Consider the following 23,297-nt stretch of genomic DNA (forward strand, 5'->3'; position numbering starts at 1 on the left):
TGAAATAAGAAAAGAACAAATTAAAATTTACTTAGAAAAATTAGATGTCTGCAAATCATCAGGGCCTGATGAAATGCATCCTAGAATCTTCAAGGAGCTGATACAAGACGTATCTGAGCCTTTAGCAATCATTTTTGGAAAATCATGGGAGACGGGAGAGATTCCAGAAGACTGGAAAAGGGCAAATATAGCACCCATTTATAAAAAGGGAACAAGAATAACCCGCGAAACTACAGGCCAGTCATCTTAACTTCTGTGCCAGGAAAGATAATGGAGCAGGTAATTAAAGAAATCATCTGCAAGCAATTGGAAGGTGGTAAGGTGATAGGGAACAGCCAACATGGTTTTGTTAAAAACAGATCATGTCAAACCAATCTAATAGCTTTCTTTGATAGAATAACGAGCCTTGTGGATAAGGGAGAAGCGGTGGATGTGGTATACCTAGACTTCAGTAAGGCATTTGACACGGTCTCACATAATATACTTATCAATAAACTACGCAAATACAATTTAGATGGGGCTACTATAAGGTGGGTGAACAACTGGCTGGATAATCGTTTTCAATCCTGCTGGAAAAGTATAACTAGTGGGGTTCCGCAGGGGTCTGTTTTAGGACCGGTTCTGTTCAATATCTTCATTAACAATTTAGATATTGACATAGAAAGTACACTTATTAAGTTTGCAGATGATACCAAGCTGGGAGGGGTTGCAACTTCTTTGGAGGATAGGGTCATAATTGAAAAGGATCTGGATAAACTGGAGAAATGGGCTGAGGTAAACAGGATGAAGTTTAATCAGGACAAATACAAAGTGCTCCACTTAGGAAGGAACGATCAGTGTCACACATACAGAATGGGAAAGGACTGCCTTGGAATGAGTACAGCAGAAAGGGATCTAGGTGTTACAGTGGACCACAAGCTAAATATGAGTCAACAGTGTGATGCTGTTGCAAAAAAAGCAAACATGATTCTAGGATGCATTAACAGGTGTGTTGTGAACAAGACACGAGAAGTCATTCTCCTGCTCTACTCTGTGCTGGTTAGGCCTCAGCTGGAGTATTGTGTCCAGTTCTGGGCACCGCAGTTCAGGAAGGACGTAGAGAAATTGGAGAGGGTCCAGAGGAGAGCAACGAGAATGATCAAAGGTCTAGAGAACATGACCTGTGAAGAAAGGCTGAAAGAATTGGGCTTGTTTAGTTTCGAAAAGAGAAGATTGAGGGGGGACATGATATCAGTTTTCAGGTATCTAAAAGGGTGTCATAAGGCAGAGGGAGAAAACTTGTTCTTTTTGGCCTCTGAGGATAGAACAAGAGGCAATGGACTTAAATTGCAGCAGGGGAGGTTCAGGTTGGACATTAGGAAAAAGTTCCTAACTGTCAGGGTGATCAAACACTGGAACGAATTGCCAAGGGAGGTGGTAGAATCTCCATCACTGGAGATATTTAAGAAGAGGTTAGATAGATGGCTTTCAGGGATGGTCTAGAAAGTGCTTGGTCCTGCCATGAGGGCAGGGGGCTGGACTCGATGGCCTCTCGAGGTCCCTTCCAGTCCTACTCTTCTATGATCAGCTTTTGTGGGTAAAACCCACTTCCTCAGACGTGCTGGGGTAAAAATTACAGAGTCCAAGGTATATGGCAGGTAAAAACAGTGTGTGTGTGGGGGGGGGGTAGTTACCTGTCACTAGTAGGACCAGTTAATGAAGCAAATTAAGTTTGATGTATCTCATTCCTGCCATTGTCAGAGATGCGGAAATTGCCGTAGTAATGTATAAGCCAGTTAAGGTCTCCATTCAGGCCAAGGGTAAAGGTGTTAAATTTGTAAATGAATTCCAATTCAGATGCTGCCTTCTGTAATCTTAGGGCTAAAAAAGGGAAAGTGAAGCTGTGACAGAAAGATGTAGTGTAATGTATGGGTGTAGCTACCAAACAAATGCCCTCAGAACAAGTGTGACTCTAATGAAGAATGGACAGGATAGTAATGTAGAACTGCGCAAAAGAAGCAGCCTGCAGTGATGAGGTTACAAAAGCATCAATCTGTGTGGAGTCTATTGTAAGACCAGAGTCTTGTGTGTTTGAGTCTTTTTCCAGTAGTGAGGAAGGCTGTGACTCACCTAGCTGTAGAACAGGGAATGTGTCCTGGTGTTTGTCTTCTAAGGCAGGTGAAAGCTTTCTGTAGCAGGGACAAAACCTGTCCAACATCGCCAGTCCAGATCTCTTTGTGCTGCCTGATCCTGCATTCATCTGAGTCAGTGGCAAAGGTGTCATTTATTTTTTGGTGCAGGATCCAGCCTTTGATGATGTACTCATTTCCAGGAATGGGAGATGGATGGTTTTAGCAGTTGGGATGAATGGTCTTGTTAACGTCTTTATGGATGACTGTGGTGGTTAAGACTAAGACCAGGTATTTTGAAATATTGTGCTCTTAGCCAAATAACTATTTGAAAAGATTGCTCAATTCTCCTGCAAAGCAGCCAATAGGGGCAGATGCATCAGAAATGTAGAATGGATGCCTATTAAGAACAACTTTTACAACAAGATGGAAAAAGGACAATGGCTAGTATAGTCTGAAAGTCTGCAATTCCAAAAGTTCTTTCTGTTTGACTCTCCCGGCTTCTCAGAGGAGTGCCCACACATCATCTAACATTGTTACAGCCGGTCTGGAAAGTTTAGTTACATATTTTCTATCCAATATGAAAAATATTGTTATTTTTTCTCTGTAGCTGTCAGATAAAACACATTTCACAGGCCTTTCAATGAAAGGACTATTTTCTATTATTTTGGCAGCTGAATGGACAGAAAATCACATTTTCTTTGTGGTATGAATGTCCAAATATCTCCTATGATGATTTTGGAATGAAGAGGTGGGAGCATTCTGCAGATTGTAGCATGTTCTGAATAGATCTAAAGGAGCCAGTTAATAATACATGTAACATACAAAATAAATCCCTTAATTAAATTTCTCCAATCAGATTAGGTACGGTTTTATTTCTGTTTCCAGTTGGGATGAAGGTGGAGGTCTCTTACAAGAAGGGGAATACACATATGATTATTATTGTCTTAAGGTACATTATCTTACGAAGCCTCTTCCAATATGACTCTTAGACCTAGTTGACAAAAATCGATCTTTTTTTGAAGATCTAGCCATTTAAGTGCACGTTGTTTGCTATCTAAGCTCCAGTTCAAGAAGTTGCATGGCACATGTGCTTAAGTCCTCAAGCAGGCAGTGTGTAATATGCGAATATGATTTCTCATAATTCCCCTCTTTATTACCTTTGCTTTCAGCTGAATTAACAGAACAAACAGTAATGGAACTAGATTCTGAAAGGCTCAAAGTGCTAAAGTGCTTTTCTCAATAGGGATGGATGTAAATCATGGACTTTCCTGGATTGGGGTCTCAGAGGCCTTTTTTATAGATACTAACAGGACTTTAATAATAAAATTTAATACTATTGACTAGTGTTAGAAGTTGGGGCAAAGTGAACCTCCTTTTGCCTTTTGAATGTAGACATTGTCTTGCTGCTAATAGAAGGTCTTTCTTTTGGATATGCTTATTTTTTCTTTTTACATAGGAAGTATTTCCAGGGGATTTTTTCCCCTCTTCTTTTGGAAGTTATTTATTCTTTGGAAATAACAAGCCTGCCAGCCACAGTGTCTGAGCAAGATGCAGCTTTCAAAAGTATTTGCATGGAAGTGATTAGAATAAATCGAATAAGAAGCGTGGTTAACCAGTGTTCTTTCATCTTACCCGGCCACCCTTGGGCTGCACTAAAAAAAAGAGCGAGAGCAGAATCAGATCTCATTAGATTCTTATCTCTAGAGTCTCATACCATCCTGTCATTGCTTTCAGGCAATATCCCTTAACTTAACTTGCAGAATAAGTCAGACAATGACCTAACAGACCCTGGAATCCCACCAAACTTTAAAATTACTTGTTGCCAGTACTAAGGAGACTTCAATTAACTGCACATCTCTTGGATTACTGTGTTGCTGTTCCATCTGCAGAGGAAGAGAACATGACACACAACAACCAAGTCTTTGCATTGCTGAAGACTCTTATTTTACTTACGTTTTGCACTGAACCATTATGAATGACAAAGTATGTTTGGGGAACAACTGTGGTGGTCTAAGGGCTTGTCTATACTATGGGGAAGATCGACCTGTTCGGGGTTCAGTTTCACGCGACTGGTAGAGATATGTGCAGTTGAACTATCTGAGGTTGGCAGTCAAGCCTTCTATTCCTCGCTACTGTCAACCATCCTCTGTGTAGATGGCCAGGCAAGTCGACTGCAGATGAGTCGATTCTAGCTATGCAGTTGTGATAGCTAGAATTGTGTATCTGCAATTGACTTACCTGTCTAGTGTAGACCAAGCCTAGGTGTTCTAGTTAGGAAGGTTCCAAAGTTGCAGTGCTATGAATGTTTAACATTAGCCTTCTGTAAGGAACAGAGAGGTAGCCGTGTTAGTCTGTACTCCAATAAAACAAAACAGCAGCAGTGTAGCACTTTAAAGACTAACAAAATGATTTAGTTGGTGATGAGCTTTCGTGGGACAGACCCACTTGATCAAATCAATCTCATTTTCAATACAGACTGAGGTTTATAAGTACAGAGGACCAAATGAAATTGCAATAAAAACTGACAAATCAAATACATAGGACTGAAGGAGGGGGATGAAGGGCGGGGGGATGTTAATTGTCCTGCCTGAGTTAATTACCAGCATCAAAGGAAGGGAAGCAGTCCTCACAGTGCGTGAGGTAATTGATGTGTCTGTTCATACCAGATGTTAATATGTTGAATTTGAATATGAATGTGATTTCCAGTTCACAAACTGCTCATTCTAATCTGTTTTTAAATTCTTTTTACTGTAGGGCACACATTCTCAGGTCTTTAACAGAATGGCTCACTCCATTCAAGTGTTCACAGATTGGCTTATGTGTATTGAGTTTCTTGATGTCTGCTCTGTGTCCCTTTATTCTTTGGTGAAGGTTTTGCCCAGTCTGTCCAATGTATATAGTGTCAGGGCATTGTTGGCACATAATGGCATATATAGTGTTGTTGGAAGGGCAGGAGAATGTGCCTTTGATCTTGTAACTAACATGGATAGATCCAGTGATGGTATCCCCAGAATAAATATGTGGACAAAGTTGTCAATGGGGTTTGTTGCAAGGAGAAGTTCCAGGATTAGTATTACTATGGTGTTGCCTGTGATTGCAGGTGAGAATCTTAGGTTAAGAGGTTGTCTATAGGAAAGGACAGGCCTGTCACCTGGGGCCTTCTGGAGTGTAGCATCATGATCTAGGGTAGGTTGTAGCTTCTGTAAGTAGGGATTCAGACATCTCATTTTATCCTCTTCTTTACCAGCATTATCTTTTTATTAAGTTAAAGGGAGGTGGTAACCAGAGATTGAGCTGCCAGGATGAACTAGATAACCGTGCTCAGAGAGTAGTTCTTAATGGTTCTCAATCCTGCTGGAAAAGTATAACAAGTGGGGTTCCGCAGGGGTCTGTTTTAGGTCTGGTTCTGTTCAACATCTTCATCAACAATTTAGATATTGGCATAGAAAGTACACTTATTATGTTTGTAGATACCACCAAGCTGGGAGGGGTTGCAACTGGTTTGGAGGATAGGGTCATAATTCAAAATTATCTGGATGAACGGGAGAAATGGTCTGAGGTAAACAGGATGAAGTTTAATAAGGACAAATGCAAAGTGCTCCACTTGGGAAGGAAGAATGGGGAGAGACTGTCTAGGAATGACAACAGCAGAAAAGGATCTAGGTGTTATTGTGGACCACAAGCTAAATATGAGTCAACAGTGTGATGCTGTTGCAAAAAAAAGCACACATGATTATGGGATGCATTAACAAGTGTGTTGTGAACAAGACACAAGGAGTCATTCTTCCACTCTACTCTGCGCTGGTTAAGTCTCAGCTGGAGTATTGTGTCCAGTTCTGGGCACCACAGTTCAAGAAAGATGTGGAGAAATTAGACAGGGTCCAGAAAAGAGTGACAAGAATGATTAAAGGTCTAGAGAATGTGACCTATGAAGAAAGGCTGAAAGAATTGGGCTTGTTTAATTTGGAAAAGAGAAGATTGAGGGGGGACATGATAGCAGTTTTCAGGTATCTAAAAGAGTGTCATAAGGAGGAGGGAGAAAACTTGTTCTTTTTGGCCTCTGAGGATAGAACAAGAGGCACCAAGGGAGGTTTAGGTTGGACGCTAGGAAAAAGATCCTAACTGTCAGGGTGGTCAAACAGTGGAATAATTTGCCAAGGGAGGTTGTGGAATCTCCACCTCTGGAGATATTTAAGAACAGGTTAGATAGATGTCTATCAGGGATGGTTTAGACAGTACTTGGTCTTGCCATTGGGGTAGAGGGCTGGACTCGACGGCCTCGTGAGGTCCCTTCCAGTCCCAGTGTTCTATGATTCTATGATCTGTTGACATCAGTGGGTTCCTCAAAATAGCTGTGACATAGAGGGAAAAGACATTGTGAAATGCAAAATGTGTGCTCCTTTAATATTTGATCCAGCAGGGTCCTGGGGACTCATGAGCCGTGTCTACACGTGCACGCTACTTCGAAGTAGCGGCACTAACTTCGAAATGGCGCCCGTCACGGCTACACGTGTAGGGTGCTATTTCGATGTTAACATCGACGTTAAGCGGCGAGATGTCGAAGCCGCTAACCCCATGAGGGGATAGGAATAGCGCCCTACTTCGACGTTCAATGTCGAAGTAGGGACCGTGTAGTCATTGCGCGTCCCGCAACATCGAAATTGCGGGGTCCTCCATGGCGGCCATCAGCTGAGGGGTTGAGAGACGCTCTCTCCAGCCCCTCAGCTCAATGGTGGCCGCGTGGAGCGGCCCCTTAAAGGTCCCCCCCCCCCCTTTCTGTTCAGGAAGCTGAGAGAGCGTGCAGGCAGCAGCAATAACATGCGGCCAGCCTGCACACTCTTCAGCAGCCCCAAGAACCCCCAGCGCACCGATGGCCGCCCGGCAGCCCCCCCAGCACCCCCAGAGGACCCCCCCCCCAAGGGGAGCCAGGGCAGCCAGGCCGGCAAGCAGCAGCGGGGCCCCTCCTGGACGGAGGCCGAGCTTCGGGACCTGCTGGGGCTCTGGAGCGAGGAGGAGGTGCTCCAGGTAATGGGGAGCAAGAGGCGGAACGCGGATGCGTTTGCTCAGCTGGCCGAGGGCCTGGCTGCCCGGGGTCACCCTTCCCGCACTCCGGACCATGTCCGGAGTAAAGTCAAAGAGCTGCGGCAGGGTTACGCCCGGGCCTGGGATGCAGCCGGCCGATCTGGGGCTGCCCCCGTCACTTGCCCCTTTTACAGGGAGCTCAGGGACATCCTGGGCCCCCAGCACACCTCCTCCCCTCCGGCCACTCTTGACACCTCGGCTGAGGAGCCCCAGCAGGCCCCGGAGGGGCGCACTCTGGGGGCCCCCGCTGGAGCCCACTCCCGGGGCATCGGAGGAGGAGGAGGAGGAGGAGGAGGAGGGGACTCCTCCTCCGCTGAGATGGGGCTACACATCCTCCTCCCATCCCAGAGCAGCAGCCGGGCGTCCGCCCCCCGGGTGTCCCCGGACCGTGGGAGTGGACCTACAGGTATGTACCCCCTGGTGTACACCCCCGGGGTTGAGGGGCGGGGGTAATAGATATGTGACCAGGGCCCTCCACATGCCCAGATGGCCATGGCCCCAAGGACAGCAGTGCCATGTCCCTCACAGGAGTGCATCAGCCCCTGCCCTGCCCCCCCCCCCCCACCCAGCATGACAGTGCCATGCCCCATCCCCGGAGCAGGGGGGAGCGGAACCTCTAGGGTCCCCCGGGAGGAGGGGGTGGGACACCCTGCAGCAGCAGCAGCCGCAGCAGCATGTGATGGAGTGGGGGGAGTGCAAATGCGAGACTCAGGCTAGATATGAGCACCAAGCTGAATAGCTCCCAGGGGCAAAGGATGATCCTGGGGCTACAACTGGCAGGTGACACCTCTGCCCTGAACAAAGAAGAGGGAGGAGCCGAGCTGGCTTTGAATCGGGGGGTGGGGGGGGCCCTGCAGGTAGAGGCTAGGGGAAGGGAGAGCTGGAAGGCAGCCAGCCTGAGGAGGGGGAAAGCTACACCCCAGAGGGGCACCCCTTGGGGTCTTCTCCCCAGGACGGGTTGGAAGGACTGTCTCTGACTGCTGTACTGTCACTTCTGGGAGAAACTGGGCATCTGTGGCCTAAGAAACCTCTCCTGTCAGACCCTGCTGAGTGAAGTGAGAGTCACTCCTGCCAGGGGATGGGGTGCAGTGCAGGGGGACCCGTGAACCCCATCACAGCAGCATCTCCCGGGCACGGGGATGGGGAACCTGCAGCACAGGGGTTGGGGGACAAGGGCCACGGCTCGGGGCCCACACTAACGCCTGTCTCCACTCTTCTTCCCCCCCTCCTGTGTTCCGCAGCTGCACCATCGGAAGGACCGGAGAGCGCCGGTGAGGCTTCAGTGGTCCCAGAAAACCCTTTGGGGCCATCGCTCCAGGCAAGCCCCTCGGCGGAGGACCGACCAGCCCCACGGCGGGCAAGACAGCGGACCCAGCAACACCACACGCCGGCGACGGACCCCCAGCTGCTGGCCCTCCACCGCCGGCAGCTGGAGGTCGCGGAGCAGCGTCTGCGGGTGGAGCAACGCCACCTCCACCTCCAGGAGCGGGCGCTGGCCTGGTGCCAAGAGGCATGGGGGGCCTACATGGAGACCTTCAACCGCCTCGTGGACTACCTGGCCCCCCATGCCATGCCGGCCGCTGCTGCGCCCACCCTGAGTGCTCCACCCGCTGCGCCACCCGCTGCTCCGCTCGTCTCTGCGCTGTCCGCCGTCGCCCCACCACCCGCCACCAAGGGCCGGAACGCCGAGGGACACCTGGGGCCAGCTGAGACTCGCCGGACGTTTCTTCCGGTCTGCCCAGCCCCCAGCCAGCCCTGGACAGGGCTGCGGCCGAGGCGGGGCTCCCAGCCGCCCACCCCCAGTGCTGGACTATAGGGGCGTGGGGCCCAGGACGTGGCCCCCCCCCCCTTGTATATAGTTTTGGGACTTATTTATTTGTGCCCCCCGTTTCCCCCCCCCATGTAAATAGTTCTCCCCTTCCTTGTAATCCCTGGTTTTCTGTTTTTTGTACATATAATATATGCAAACTTTTTTATTATTCACTTATATAATAGTTTAGTTAGAAGGTCTTGTATGTAGTTTGTTGTTATTAGTTAAAAAAACAGTTCAAAGAAAACCAGTTTCATTTCACCAACAAGTGCGTGCTTTTATTTGTCCAGGAAAAGTGTGGGGGGGTGTGCTGTTGGGTGCTCCATGGTGTGGGCGTAGGGGCAGGGAGTGTTGTGGAGGAAGGGGGGCGGGCAGTGGGGGGCCTGGCAGAGTTCACCCCGCGGCCTCATCGAAGTGGGCCCGCAGGGCCTCCCAGACCCGGGTCCCTTTGGGGTCCACCTGGCGACTGGGGGCAGCGGGTGGCTGGACATCGGCCCTGCTGGCCTCCACAGCCCAACCCTGAAAAAAGGCCTCCCCCTTGCTCTCCACCAGATTGTGTAGGGCGCAGCAGGCACCCACAATCTGGGGGATGTTGTTGGGGCCCGCATCCAAGCGGGTCAGGAGACATCTCCAGCGCCCTTTGAGGCGGCCAAATGAGCGCTCCCCCACCTGCCGCGCATGGTTCAGGCGCTGGTTGAAGCCCTCCTGGCTGGCAGAGAGATGGCCCGTGTACGGGTGCATGAGCCAGGGCCGGAGGGGGTATGCCGCATCTGCGATGATGCAGAGGGGCATGGTGGTGTCCCCCACAGGGATCTCCCACTGGGGGATGTAGGTCCCCGCCTCCAGCCGGCGGCACAGGCCCGAGTTCCGGAAAACTCGGGCGTCGTGGGTGCTGCCAGGCCAGCCCACATAAACGTCCTGGAAACAGCCCCGGCTGTCCACCAAGGCCTGGGACACCACAGAATGGTAGCCCTTGCGATTGATGTAGCGTCCTCCACTGTGATGCGGGGCGCTGATGGGGATGTGAGTCCCATCCAGAGCCCCGAAGCAATTGGGGAAGCCGAGCGTGGCAAAGGCCGCGATGGTGGCATCTGGGTCCCCCAGCCTCACGAGCCTGTGGAGGAGCATGGCGTTGATGGCGCGCACGACCTGCAGGGGAAGCACATGGGAGAGCACCAATGAGGGGTGAGCAGGGTGTGCGTGGCCCTGCCCTGCCCGGGCCCCCCTCCCCTGCCCTGCCCTTCCAGGGCCCCCCTGCCCCCCCCCCCCCCGTGGGTCCTTTTACCTCCATGAGGAGAGCCCTGACGGTGGCCTTGCTGACGCCAAACTGCTGTCCCACGGATCGGTAGCTGTCTGGAGTGGCCAGCTTCCAGACAGCGATGCCGATCCGTTTCTCCAGTGGGAGGGCACGCTGCATGGTGGTGTCCTGGTGCCTGAGTGTGGGGGTGAGCCACTGGCACAGCTCCATAAACGTCTGCTGGCTCATCCTAAAGTTCCTGAGCCAGCGGTCGTTGTCCTACTTCTCAAGTACCAGCCGCTCCCACCAGTCGGTGCTGGTAGGGTAGCTCCACAGGCGGCGGCGTGTGAGGCGGGAGGGGGTCGGGGTGCTGCACGGTTGAGGGTTGAGTCCTGCTCCCCTGCAGGCCACTCCTCCTCCAGTGTGGCAAGGAGGTGCTCAGCTGCCTCCCGCATGGCATGGAGCAGGGCAAGCCCTGCTCCTGCAGGGAGGGCTGGGTGGACCTCTGGCTGCTGCTGCTGCTGCTGCTGCTGCTGGGGGTCCATGACTGCGTCGCCCGAGGTCTGTGTGCCTATGGCTCTTCAGACCGCGTGCTGTGCAGGCTGAGTGTGTCTGGGAGGGGCCCTTTAAGGGAGCGGCTAGCTGTTGCCCCGAAAGCGCTAGTCCGCCCTGTGACCCTGTCTGCAGCTGTGCCTGGCATCCCTATTTCGATGTGTGCTACTTTGGCGTGTAGATGTTCCCTTGCAGCGCCTATTTCGATGTGGTGCTGCGCAACGTCGATGTTGAACATCAACGTTGCCAGCCGTGGAGGATGTGTAGACGTGATTCATCGAAATAGCCTATTTCGATGTCTCCACATCGAAATAGGCTACTTCGAAGTAGGCTTCACGTGTAGTCGTAGCTATGAAGTGCTGAGCACCCTCCACTTCTGTTAAAGTCACTGGGCGTTGAAGGTATTTAATCAAGTGCCTTTCCAAGTCAGGAAATCTCAAAGTACGTCTCATGAGTGAATGACATAATTCTCTGTGCTTTTATCTAGCTTTTTAAAAAGTTGCTCTGTACATCTAGTAACCAAGTGTGCCCTTTACTGGTATACTTTATCTTTTCTTTTTGTGGGTAACTCACCTTTCCTAAAGGCAATGGTTTAATTCCTGTGTCCTAGAGAAGGGTTTGTGTATATACATGCCTAAATCTGAAAGGTCATCTGTCAGATTGCAGCTTAATTTCTTCATCTTTGTTTTCAAGCTCTCTCCTAAGGGAGGGTTAAGAGCTTAGGGTTACCCCATAGCAAGCCATCCCTGATGTGTCTTCCTGGTTTTTTTCACTTGTGTGGTGGTAGCTCCTTCCCAAGGTCAGGGAATCTGTGCCCATGGGAAGCTTTAAAACAGAAGCCTATAGAGGCAAAGTATTTTTAAGGCCTCTTATGGGTTCCCACCTTTGGCACTCGGAGTGTCAGAGTGGGGAACAGCCTTTGGCAGCACTTTATAAAAGAATGAGCTAGGCACTGGCTGCATGGTAAAATGTTTACAGCCATTACAGCTGTTGCTCACGCGTAGCCTTAATCATTAGACCCTGTTTCAGTTAGAAGAAATATTAGCTGATGTGCTGGTGTAATCCTGATCTACTCCCAGAATGTGCTTGGGTGAGGGAGGGTCTTCCAGTTTTATCTAGACTGTAAATACCTGTGGCCAGGCCTTGGGTGGCTGGGAAGCCTAGTGGCTAGATCACTGAGTAGGTAGGCGAAAATGGGGAGTGCTGGACCTCTGTGCTCCTGGCCCAGGGACCCTGAACCATTCCCTTTGTATTCCTTAAGTTTGGGGGATGGTCCCAATAGTCCAAATTCCCCCTTAGTTAGGGGTCTTTTGGTGGGTTCCCCCCTTTTCCCGGAGGGGTATGTTGGTGGCTTATATGCTGCTGTGCCTGCAAAGTGGGCAGACTGTGGTTCCTCTGCTGAACCTCCTCCCATCTCCCTGCAAGTCAGTCCTAGACTGATCCAGGCTCCTTCCTTTCTCCTCTGTCCAGCCTGGGCATCATTTGGGGTGGAGCTCGCTGGGCCAAGAGGCTCTCTTCAAACCTGAGATGCCAGACCCTTCTTCCTCCCCTCCCCTGCAATGTCTCATGGGCTTTTGCATTTCAGCCCCACTGAAAGTAAGAAGGAAAAAAAAGGAGGAATTAAAGTATTTTTTCTTCTCCTTTCTCCCGCTCCTGCTGCACTCTGCTAATCAGCTGGGTGGCACCAGAGCTCTCCTGGGTGGCCACCCAAGTGCTAAGCCTTTTGGCAAGGGAAAGTCCTGCCCATTAAGCTGATGACCAAGTCCACCAGCCTACAAGTGACTTCATGATGTAGCCGTATCATGCCTGTTCCATCTCCGTTTTCCACCTTGAGCTTTGCAGCTGTTGAGATGAAGGAACCCAGAAGTTCAGACCAAAGCAGAGGCCACAGGGTTTAACAGATAAAGCATCGGACTGGGATTTAGGAGACCTAGCTGCTGTTACCAGCTCTGTCACTCCCTGCTTTGTGATCTCCTGTCACTCAGTGTCTTGTCTATTTAGGTGGTAGTTCGTTAGGGCAAGGAGTGTCTCTTCAGCTGTGTGTGTACAGTGTTGGTATTCTGTTTGTGCTCTAAGTGACCGTCTAATGCAAATAACTAATAATAAAGGGGGTTCGAACTTGACTCCTTTTCTAAGTCTTTTTATCCATTTGAGGTATGCTCTTCAGCAAATTGCTTGGGTCAAATTTCTCAAACCTCGTCAGGTATCTGACTGGACCAGGGCAGCTAAATCAAAGGGGCCTGGTGTTTTGGAAGTGTTGAGATCTCACTACTGTGTCAATGGGAGAGCTGTTGGGTGCTGGGCTTTTTGACAATCAGGAGCTTAAGCTGGGAACCCATTTTTGTACATTTTGGCCAACAATAGCTAACTAACAGAGCTGTCATAAGGCCTAATTAATTAATGTTTCCTCAAGAGCTTTGAGATTTGTGAACAGACTGCACCATACAAGTGCATTAGCATATTGTTTCCTTTAGCTTTGGATTGTGTTTTTAACTTGAAATCTCCTTAGCGTGAACACTCTGTTCTACCAGTGAAGGATCTCAATGGATAAGAATATTCTCTGAAGTCATACAGGACTGCTACTGTAAGTCTGTGAGCTCAGACTGAAATGAGGTGCATCTAGGCTGGCAGGCATCTCCTGGGTTAGGAACGCAGTTAAAACAAGCAAAAACAGTCCTGCACCACAATTCTTGAATACAGAGGTTTCCCCGAAAAGGTGCCACAAAAGATGGAGTGTCGTGGGCTCCTTGGCCTGGCTTGACATTTCATTGCTATCAGACTTTGTTTTATGTTCTATTCTGAACTGGACAAACAACTGACCTTAAAACTTAATTCATCTCCTTTTCTTTTCTTTTCCGTCTGCTCCGTCTCCAAAGACCTGGAGGAATACTGCATTGTCTTCGCTCCTCAGGGACAAACTGAAGGCCGAGCTGGAGCCTGTGTGGGACTTAAAAAGGACTTCCAGTTGGTAGTAACCTGAGGAACTTCCTTTCATTCCAATGTTGCTCCAAAACTAACTGTCTCCGGAGTTCGGCTCGATCAGGTTTGCTAAGGTATGTGATTTTTGCCTCTGTTTGCTTTCATGCATGTTTCCAGAACATCTGTTTCAGGGATTTGTAACTATGGTTCTGCATATTTACGTGTAGGTAAATGCAGTCCAGCAACTGCCTCAGTGAATGTCCCGTTCTCCTTGATTCAGAGAATAATTTGCAAGGTTAAAGCACTTTCAGGTCAAAGTCTGGATGAGGTACATGTAAATATCATGGGACCTTACTGTAACCAACTCATTAATGTCTCTGTACAATGGTTTGTAAAGTAGAATTGTTGATAGGCAGACAAGTTTGGAAAACCACTATCTGAAGATCAGAAGGTGAGAGGAAAAAAACTGAACAAATGTTAAAAGAGAGAGAATTTCTCTAAAAGCTGTGCTCTTCTTTCTGACTTTTATGTCAACATTGTTGGCCTAGGATGAAATTTATTGTACTGGTTTGTTACATGGTAGTACCTTGGCTCAGAGGTGCTTGTATTTGTTGGGTGCAGATTCTGATGTCACACAGAAACATACGTTGATTTAGCTGAACAGGAAGTGACAGGAAAAAACACTGTGGAGAGCAGAGAATCACATGGCATATTGTAGCAAGCAGCTCAGAGTCACAGGTGTAGGGAAACTCTTAGAATAACACAATGTATGACTGCTCATCTCCTGTTTAATCCAGCTTCTTTCCAGGATAGAAACTGTATTTATTGATGAAGTTGGATCAAATGAAAACATATTTTAAAAGCTTTATAAGTGTAAATGCAAAACTGTAGTTCCTAGGTCTACATGGATTTGTACTGAATGATACACTGATTAAAATAGTATATGTATTTTACTCTCATATATATGTGAACAAGAGTCAGACTTTTTACACACTGTACAGCAGCAAGAGAATTTTTAAGCTTAATGCAGGAGTGTTGAAAACTCCAAATGGAAATTAGATGTTCATATACTTTAAAAGCTACCAAGAAAATGTGACATTCTCTTACGTTTAATTCTTTTGGTGTGATTGGACTAATAACACTTGTTCTGTAAATAGTGAAATTTAATTCATCTATCTCACTGGAGCTCCATTTGCAATATTTGCATACAGATTACACTCGGTTATAGAATGACTCCGAGATACAAATATGTGAAAAGCCGTGTCACTGGAAGATAAGGATGATTTCAAATGGTGTGTGCGAGCACTGTAGTCTGTGTAGATCATAGTTCATTTACTGGACTTGACCATGGGCCTGGCATTAGAAGAACAGATAAAAAGAATGTGTTCCACTCAGTGTTCCCTGTAAGCTGAGCGCTAGGGCAGCTGCCCAGGAGAGATACAGGTGCTGCGTAGCTGATTGCCAGAACACCCACAGGTGCCCACACCCAGCAGCATGTGTTTCTATTGGTGATGCTCATCTGCACATGCCTCGGTGCACATAATAAAATGTATTCTGCCCTGGACAGAATATAATAGAAAGGACATTGGTTAAGTCAGTGACTGGCTCAGAGCTGCTGGTAACGCCTTTACTTCCTTCACTGCAGTGTGAAAAGAGGAAGGATTGTAGAGGGAAATGAAAGACAATCCTTGTGCTCCCTGGGGAGAGTGGACTGAGAGTGAAATTATGGGGTGGAATGGAATTGCCACAGTCCTAGTGTGACATTGTGATGCTGTTGCTGTGATGTTATACCAGTGCATGGTAAGGCTGAATCGTAACAACAGTGCTAAGTCCCAAGGCCAATAAGAACAGCCAATGCACGTTTGTTTTGTAGTTCTCTGCAGTGCCATTCAGTTGATACATGGTTCCTCAAACGTCGTCTTTGAAGCACTGTATCTAAGCATACCACATACTTTACAGGAGTCATAGAATCATAGAATCCTATGGCTGAAAGGGACCTTAGGAGGTCATTGAGTCCAGCCCCCTGCCTGAAGCAGAACCAACCTTAACTAAATCATTTCAGCCAGGACCTTGTCAAGCTGGGACTTACAAACTGCTAGGGATGGAGATTCCGTCACCTTTCTTGGTAATGCATTCCAGTGCTTCACCACCCTCCTGGTGAAATAGTTTTTCCTAATATCCAACCTACACCTCCCCCTCTAACTTCAAACCATTGCTCTTTTTTCTGCCATCTGTCACCATTGTGAACAGTCTCACTCCATCCTCTTTAGAGCCCTCTTTCAGGAAGTTGAAGGCTGCTATCAAATCACTCCTAACTCTTCTCTTCTGCATGCTAAATAAGCCCAAATCCCTCAGCCTCTCCTCATAGGTCATGTGCTCCAGCCCCCTAATCATTTCCATTGCCTTTTGCTGGACCCTCTCCAGTGCGTCCACATCCTTTCTTTACGGGCAGGGCCCAGAACTGAAAGCAATATTCCAGATGCGGCCTCACCAGTGCCGAGTAGAGGAGAATAACAACTCCTCTAGATCTGCTGGAAATGCTTCTCCTAATGCACCCCAGTATGCCATTAACCTTCTTGTCTACAAGGGCACACTTTTGACTCATATCCAGCCTCTCATCCAGTGTAATCCCCAGGTCCTTGTCTACTGCACTGCTATTTAGCCAGATGGCTAACAGCCTGTGACAATGCTTGGGATTCTCCTATCCTAAGTGCAGGACTCTGCAGTTGTCCTTGTTGACCCTCATCAGATTTCTTTTGGCCCAATCCTCCATTTTATCTAGGTCACTCTGGACCCTTCTCCACCCTCAAATATATCTACCTCTCACCCTAGCTTCATGTCATCTGCAAATTTGCTGAGGGTGCAATCCATCCCCTCATCTAGGTCATTAGTAAAGATGTTGAACAATACCAGCCCTAGAACCCCACTTGAAACTGAATGCCAACCAGTCATTGAGCCATTGGGTATTACTTGTTGGGCTTGACCTTCTAACCAGCTTTCTATCCATTTTACAATCCATGGATCCAATCCACACTTCCTTAACTTATGGGCAAGAATGTTGCGGGAGACTGTATCAAAAGCTTTGCTAAAGTCAAGACTTATCACATCCATTGACTTCCCCATGTCCACAGAGCCAGTTACCTCCTCATAGAAGTTAATCAGATTGCTCAGGTATGACTTGCCCTTGATGAATCCATGTTGACTGCTCTTGATCACTTGACTCCACACTGTTCACAAATAGAATCCTATGGAAGTGCCAGTTCCTGCCATTAAGTACAGGTTGAACATCCCTAGTCCACCACTCTCTGGCTCAGAAACATCTATAATCTGTCCATTATTTTAGTTAGACGGACACCCACTTATCATGGGTATGGACAAGTTTCCCACAGTCCCAGTAAAGTTTGTTCACAGCCACCAGTCCCAGCTCTCAGTGTTCTGTGGTGTGATTATGCTGTAATTTATCCCCAAATGTCTTCTAAGAGCCCACCAAGCAGTGGAAGTGCTGGTAGTGCTCCTAGATTATATTGACTTCCAGTTGTTTGGCACCAGTCAGGTCCTGAGGGTACCAGACTAGAGAGGCTCTCCTTGTAGTATTGCAGGTTTTTTGTTGTGGCTGGTTGCAATGGCCAAAGACGCTGCTGACCTTGTGCATATATTATCTGGAGACAAAGGCTAGAGGTGTCGTACTTTGCAATTAAGGGAACACTTTTGGTCTGAAAGTGAAATATTTTACACAGCTGTAGCCTGAAAATCATATCAGTTTGTTTTATTGCCCATTTCTCTCTTATGTTTGTAAGTGAAGGCATGTAAATCTTTTGTGGGTGTATTTTGCTGGCTGCCCTGCTATGTGAAAGCTCAGGGCACCTGGGGGTGTGCAGTGATCTGTTGCCAGGCTTTGAGGACCATTATCTGATTTTTATGCAGCTTCCACACATCAGAATTGAGGAAGGAAAACCAACCGATACCCTTCCCTCCACAACGCTAGCCCAGTGTTGCAATGCGCTGGCGGCTGCCTTTCTGGCTTTGATCCAGGATCTATGTACGCAGTAGCATTAAATGGCCTTGTGATGTCGTGACAATTTACCAGCTCATGCACAAGAGCTATCCTCCTGCTCATTACCATCATGGTAAAGGTGCGTGTCCAAAAACCTTATTCATCCCGGCCATGTGCACAAATAGAGTTATGCAAGGCCACCAGGAAGTTGTCAGGAGGGAATCCTTTAGTACGCTATGACTTGACTGTGATGCTGGTGCAGAACTGGTCGAACTTTGTGGGGTCTGCTGCGTGCGAATGAGTAAAAACCTCTTTTAATCTTGTGTTTTTACTGCAGATTTATTGTGCACTAACAGATGTATCTGATGTTTCTCAGGTCCTTTTTCTGCCCACGACCCTCCTCCCCCCCCCCCGTGTGTCCTTGGGGTGGTATGGGCCGTAGGTGGTATGGGCCAAGGCTCCCAGCCAGCCTGCCTGTTGTCCGGGTGGGGGGCTGGGTTAGACCATAGCTCCTGGCCCCCATATCTGTCCCCAGGTTGTGGGGCTGGGTGGGCTGTGGCTCCTGGCCCACCCACCTGTCTTCTGTGGCGTGGGTCAGGCTGTGGCTCCCAGCCCCCTTGCATGTCCCTGACTGTGTGTGTGGAGTGGAGAGTAGTTTGGGTTGCAGCTCCCTGCCCTCCTCACTTGTGCCCAGTTTGGGGGTCCAGGTCAGGTTGTGGTTCCTGCACCCCCCTGTGTGTCCTGGGGTGAGAGAGGCTGTGTCAGGATGTGGCTCCCAGCCCTCCACATTCCGTTTTTTGGGGGTTGGGTCAAGCCCCATTTTGAACTCTAGGGGAGCACAGGGGCTGGAGAGGTCAGGGGCTGGCCCCTGGTCTGGGGCGTGCTGGGGTGTGGGGCTGACGCCACAGTTTGAAGCTGGGAGAGGTCCTGATCTCAGCATGAGGTCAGCAGTCTTTGGCGGGGGAGTATAGGCCAGGCTGGGTTCCTGGCCGCGGTGTCTAGAGTGGGGAGATGGTTTCTGGGGGCATCAGTACAGGGTGTGCGGATGGGGCCGAGGGCTGGCTGGGGCACATACCTGGGCAGTGGCTGCCGTAGTGGAGAGCCCTGTTTTCACATGGCCACTGTGTTCCTCCTGCGGCTGCTCCCTGGGGTCCCTCTGCAGAGCTGCTCTTCCTTGCAGTCGTGGTCCCCTGTGGTCTGTCCGATGTGTTTCGTTCCTCCTCTCAGTGCCCCTCCCTTTCCATGTTCTGGGAGAATGTGGGATTTTGGTCGCTTCCCAGGCACAACCAAACCCCGACCTGGGTTTGAGTTAGGGTAAGAGGAGGAGGCGGTGGCATATTGAATTTTGTGATCGTTGCTCTTATGGTTTAAGAGGAGTTCTTGACCAAGAGTAGTATCTATGGACAGACAGACAGACAGATGTTCTCTCTCTCTCTCTCTCTCTCTCTCTCTCTCTGTAGATTTGCTTATTCCCATTTCAGTATTTCCAACCTCAAGAGTTCCAAAACCATGAGTTGAGCCCCAAAAGATTAGAAATTTTTCAAAAGGATCACCTGGACTTCTATTATTTTATTTGCCTTCGGCTTCTGTTTGAGCCTGGGTCTGCTTCATCCCAGGCTCCCACTCTAATCCCTGTACCATCTTTCCTTTCTGTGCCCTGGTACTGCGGTGTACGTTCCCCGAGCAGCAATGAAACGAGGATCATCGTTTAAGGGATTATAATATCCCCATGAAACTGTGATACAAGTAAAGGGAGGAACAGATGAGAAACAAGTCTGGCTGACAGGCCCTCATCTTTGGTTCCTCCCGTAACCCAAAGCAGCTGCTGGTTGCATTTGTGCATTTCTGGAATAATATCTACTGCAGATTCAATGAACTATCTTTCTGATGCCTCACTTCTCTGTGCAACTGAAGCTACAGCACTCAGGTTACAACCAGTCTGAAGTCCTGAATGTTCCACCCCTTGTTTTGCAACTCTAGTGGAAATGACACCACATGTCTAAATAATGCTTAGCTGAAGGCATTCATCTTTGCAGCACACAGTTGTGTGCTCATGTGTGACAGGCTGATTTCAATTGAACATCTGTGTAATTGTGCTTAAGATAAGCTTGCTGTGTACAGAATTTTTTTAAAAGTGATCTACAGATAATGCACACACTAATATTTTGTCTTCAGTGTGCTTGTTTTTAAGCTAGTAGGAATTGTAATTCTTTTAAAAATCTCTCTTCTGCTGAAGAGGTGAATTTAATTAATACGTAGGAAATTGTTCTTTTAAGTGCCCATTAAATGTAGTTATTAAATTTTATCTTGCAAGTAAAAGTGAAATAATCTGTGTTCATTTGATGTGTTTTATAGCTCATAAGCAGCTAATTGTCTTTAGAACACTGACTCTTGGACATGTTCCTCTTTTTCAGGTGATGTCGTTACGTGAGTTTAATCTTAGCTTTCACGGTGGACAAAAATAGGTCTTTTCAATTTTTTTAGTTGGCACTTTTAAAATTTGAATTACATTCTGATTTATTTTTAGAAATACATGTTTGGAAAATAAAATTTAAAATTGACAACCTATATTAAGGTTTAAATGTACTAAAAATCTATTAAAATAATTTACATTAAATGAAAACAATAACCCTAAGCAGTGTCTGTTTGCTGCTGATATTTTAAAGACAGCTAAAATGCCAAACTGGCTAAACACTGTAATCATGGTTGCAGAAGTGCTAAACCAGTTTTTGATACTAGTAGCCTCTAATGCACATGCAGAGAGAGTACGTTCTTCATTTCACTTTATTCAACTAGTTTAATTGAATGACTGTTTCATAAAAAGCTGTGACACCAACAGGCAGCTGAAAATTCAAGAAAGCTTCTTTTCTTCTTCCAACATGTAAATAAAAACTTTGTGTAAGAGGATGAGATCTACTATGCCTAAACCCTTGAAGGACAATAGAAACTAGGGGGAAAAAAACAGTTTTGTTTATTAAGTACGGATAATACTTTGTTTAACAAATCCTTCAGTTTGAAATGGAAAACCTGGTTTTATAAAGCTTTTGATAAACTGTTTCCCCTGTTGGTATGAAGAAATTTTAAAGGAGTGTAAGTGTGTGAGAGGAAGGCCAGGCTGGGCAGGGGTTAAACCAAGCCTGTTTGCCCAATCCACCCCACCCTGGTACACCTGTAGCCAGTGTCAGGCCTGAAGGAGCATAAAAGGAGGGAAGCCAGCCCAGTTCGTGGCTGACCAGCTAAGAGGCAGGATCTGGCTCTGAGGCAAGCAGGGCCCGAGCCAGTGCTGCCACTGGGTCGGCCACCAGAGAGCGGATCCTCAGTTCTCTCCCCCAGGCACAAAGGGGGAGCCCCCCTCACGAGGGAATCCCTCTCCCACTGGAGGGGAAACTAGGTTGTCAGGGCCATGCCCCAAACTTATCCTTCAGCCTCTAGGGTAGGGGCTGAAGACTCACACCCCAGACCCCTAGGCCCCAGCAAGGGGACCGAGCCACTAGGCCACCTTGCCATCAGTGGGAACCACTCACAGCAGTTTTATTTAACTAATACAAACAAGAGATAAAATTACCATTTTTCTATTTATCATAGACTTCCAATGTTCAAATAAAACCAATATTGGCAAAACTACCCCTTGACTGGCAGAGCTTGCTTGGAGTGTGTGACACCATCAATTGGTACAGAACACCACCGTGCTGATGATCTCTGGGTCTGAGCTTGACATGCGTTGCAGTGTGGTATATGGGTGTAGCTCTACCAGTGAACATGGTGGTTTCCTGGCTCAGAAATTCCCTGGTCTGCCACTCCAGTAAGCTCTGTGCCCTAGATCCTCCATTTCACTACTATTTCTCAGGTTGATGCAACTCTCTCAGGCTTTCTGCCTCTCCCATGTACAGGCTGTAGCCAGTATTGTAACCCTCGCTTGTATTTACAAGCTGGGAAACCCCTCAGTCCGCACGGTTTAGGGCCAGCTTGCCTTGTTGTCTGAGGCTCCTGGCAGCAACTGCCCTTTACTATGTAAAGGGGCTTGACTGTGCCATCGGTAGAGCCTGGAGGATGGTGCATGGATGATCAGCCACTGCTAGTAGTAAGGTCGGTGGATATCTTTGGATCTAAGACATACATGTTGGCCTCTGTTAGCTTCTTTCAGCGTAATGCCACCACCAGTGTAACCCACATGCAGAACAACAATAATTTGACCTCCATGATATTGGAAAGGAAACTGCCGCAAGAAAGCAGCAGCTTTTAATGAGAGCTTTTTGAAAGCTAAATTTTGTAATTAAATTAGGTCCATCCCATATGAGTCTATAAAACGTCCTCCCCAAGAGCCGCCTTGTATCTTGCTTTGCTTTATAGAGGTGACTTAAGTATTAACTGGAATATCATGAGTTAATGAACGGGGGGGTTGGTCGTCTGAAGCTGTTCATGCTTGAGAGTGAATGAGAGAACTCCCATTAGGATGACAAGCCATTTGTTCCATAATGAGTCACAACAAGCTGGCCAGAGATGGGGGAAGATAATTAAAATGCTTGACAGACACCACATAGACTGAAATTTAATTACATAAACGAACAGTTATATCCCGGAATGAACTCACCGTTTTAACAATAACAAAACTAATTGCTGAGAGCTTTAATTCTTCTTACTGCTGCCAAGGCTGTTCCTCATAAACTGAGTGCGGAAGGTGGGTGCTCACAAGAAGCCTTAAAATTACCTTGCCTCTATAGGCTTCTGCTTATAGTTTCTCAGGGTCAGAGATTTCCTGACCTTGGGAAAGAGCTGCTGCCACCACCCAAGTGAGAAAAGCACCCTTTAAAACTCAGGAAGACACACTTGGGATGTCTCCAGGAGGGGTAACCCCAACTCTGAACCCTCTCTTAGGAGAGAGCTTGAAAACAAAGAGCTTAGAAAATGAACTGCAATCTGATAGCTGACCTTTCAGTCTTAGGCGTGCACAGACACGGGAATCAAATCATTGTCTTAAAAAAGGTGATTTATTAGCGAAACAAGAAGATATAATTGACAAAGCATACTTGGTTGCTCAGTGTTACAGCACAACCAAAAAATGGTAGATTAAAGCACAGAGAACTACTTCCCTGGGATTCAGTTTAAAGTTAGTATTCAGGGGGGCACATCAGCGAGCCTGAGAAGTCCCACACCAAGCCCAAAATAAAAAAAACAAAAAACAAAAACAAAAAAAACCCCTGATCACATCTGACTAAACGTTTTTCTTTCTACTTACATATCTGTTATTCCTAGATTACTGCTGAGGCCTGGATGTTTACTGAAATCCTCCAAGCCTGGCTTCAGACTTAGTTCACCTCTGTATCAATCCTCTGGCCACAGAAAAGACTCTCTCAGCAGGGATTGTCTTTCATCTCCCTCTCCAATCCTTCCTCTTTTTTCTCACTGCACTGAATGAAACTCTGCAATACATACCCAGGATACCACTAAGAGTTAACACAGGGGAAGTTGATTTCAACGCCAAGGGCGTATGTTCTTTGGTAGTTACATATTATGCCTGGGAGAGCTCAGAAGAATTTGAGTTTTGGGAAGTCCTTGTAGTTGTTCAAAACAGACCTCAACGAAGGTTGCGCT

The 23,297-nt window shown here is 47.6% G+C and overlaps 1 protein-coding gene and 1 long non-coding RNA gene across 6 annotated transcripts in view; one reads left to right on the top strand and one right to left on the bottom strand.

The window, feature by feature from the left end:
• The window catches only part of SGCD (sarcoglycan delta), a 626,611-nt gene that overhangs the window by 227,004 nt on the left and 376,310 nt on the right, over positions 1-23,297 (top strand). For all 5 annotated transcript variants that reach the window (XM_075009828.1, XM_075009824.1, XM_075009826.1 and 2 more), the window contains one exon: positions 13,669-13,845. The gene's annotated coding sequence lies outside the window, so the exon portion shown is untranslated. The remainder of the gene's footprint in view (positions 1-13,668; positions 13,846-23,297) is intronic.
• LOC142021244 (uncharacterized) lies at positions 9,286-23,082 on the bottom strand. The gene is made up of 3 exons (XR_012647628.1): positions 22,942-23,082; positions 18,781-19,102; positions 9,286-10,152 (listed from the first exon to the last, which is right to left on the bottom strand). It is a non-coding gene; the product is annotated as an uncharacterized LOC142021244 (long non-coding RNA).

The sequence above is a fragment of the Carettochelys insculpta genome, chromosome 15 (assembly GCF_033958435.1).
Source record: "Carettochelys insculpta isolate YL-2023 chromosome 15, ASM3395843v1, whole genome shotgun sequence".
Classification (NCBI taxonomy): Eukaryota; Metazoa; Chordata; order Testudines; family Carettochelyidae; genus Carettochelys; species Carettochelys insculpta.